Source organism: Arachis duranensis, chromosome 9 (genome assembly GCF_000817695.3).
Source record: "Arachis duranensis cultivar V14167 chromosome 9, aradu.V14167.gnm2.J7QH, whole genome shotgun sequence".
In the NCBI taxonomy this organism is placed as follows: domain Eukaryota; kingdom Viridiplantae; phylum Streptophyta; class Magnoliopsida; order Fabales; family Fabaceae; genus Arachis; species Arachis duranensis.
Window position 1 is genome coordinate 67,608,114 of NC_029780.3, and position 2,046 is coordinate 67,610,159.

Sequence of the window (2,046 nt, forward strand, 5' to 3'; positions counted from 1 at the left end):
GAACTATCCTAAATCAATGCAATGTAAAATACACAAAATTAATAACAAATTTTAATCAATATTTCTATGTTACTAAGGATCACGTAGTTACCTACTTTACTCAATTCACAAACACAAAAATATAAAAAAAAAACTAAATCAAAATCACTGAAAAAGAAAGCAAAAACTAGAATCAAAATAATAGAACACAAAAACAAAAATTAGAATCAAATATCAATTCTCCTAATAAGCTAAAATAAGATTATCTATCAGATATAACACTAATATTTTCAACCACAACATCAGCAGAATCAAGGTTCAATATTTCAGCTAAAATAATCAACTAACAACATAGTTAATAAGGATAATGTAGTTACCTACTTTACTCAATTCACAAACACAAAAATATAAAAAAAAACAGAATCGAAATCGCTAAAAACAGAATCGAAATCACTAAAATTAAACACACTAATATTTTTAACCAGATATCAAAATAATATTTTCAGTCACAACATCAGTAGAATCAAGGTTCAATACTAAATTAAACTACACTTACCTTCAGCAGAGGAGACGATCAGAGCAGACCAGCAGCAGAAGAACGAAGCACAGCTGAACCAGAAGAAATTAAAGAGTGCTACACAACACCAAAAGAAGACCCTTTTATCAAATCTTCATCATTTCACTATCAAGCTAGGAGACAAACTTAAAAAAAAACTCACCTGTACACTGCAGAATAGCTACACCAGAAGAAGGCCCTTTTATTAAATCTTCATCATTTCTCTTCTAAACCTACAATAAAATAGCAAAAATAAAGTCCACAAAATTAATATAGACTAACTATATATTAAAAAAAACTCACCTCTACACTACAGAATGTCAGAAGCAGAACCAAGGTCAGCACTCAGCGACAGGTTGGGGCCGTTCCACCGTCAAAGACGCATGCCACCGGCAAGGAGAAGTGACCGCACGAGCAGAGCTTTGGCACGAGCACAGCTTCGGCATGAACAGAGCAGATCCAGCAGAGGAGTGAATCAACAAGAGGACAACAGAGACGGAGGTAGCAGATACAGAGGAGGCACGACGCGAGAGGCAGAGGAGGTGGAAAACAGCGGAGCCAAGATGGCCAGTACGACAGACACGGAGGTGAGCAGTGGCACACACGAAGCAGATTTGAGGAGCGACTGGAGGCGCTTGCGATGAAACAAACACCACAAAGGACCACGACGACGCCATAGACGCTTCCCAGGGAACGCTAAGTTGTAACGTGTTTTGGGCGTTCAACTCCGGTTCGTGACGTGTTTCTGGCGTTTGACTCCAGACAGCAACATCGAACTGGCGTTGAGCACCAGTTTACATCGTCTAATCACGAATAAAGTATGAACTATTATATATTGCTGGAAAGCTCTGGTTGTCTACTTTCCAACGTCGTTGAGAGCGCGCCATTTAAGTTCTGTAGCTCCAGAAAATCCATTTCGAGTGCAGGGAGGTCAGATTCCAATAGCATCAGCAGTCCTTTGTCAGCCTCCTATCAGAGTTTTGCTCAAGTCCCTCAATTTCAGCCAGAAAATACCTAAAATCATAGAAAAACACACAAACTCATAGTAAAGTCCAGAAATGTGAATTTAACATAAAAACTAATGAAAACATCCCTAAAAGTAACTAGATCATACTAAAAACTACCTAAAAACAATGCCAAAAAGCGTATAAATCATCCGCTCATCACAACACCAAACTTAAATTATTGCTTGTCCCCAAGCAACTGAAAATAAATTAGGATAAAAGGAAAAGAATATACTATAAATCTCAAAATATCATTGAATATTAATTCTAATTAGATGAGCGGGACTTATAGCTTTTTGCTTCTGAACAGTTTTGGCATCTCACTTTTTCCTTTGAAGTTTAGAATGATTGGCATCTGTAGGAACTTTGAATTTCGGATAGTGTTATTGATTCTCCTTGTTAAGTATGTTGATTCTTGAACACAGCTACTTTTATGAGTCTTGGCCGTGGCCCTAAGCATTTTGTTTTCCAGTATTACCATCGGATACATAAATGCCACAGACACAT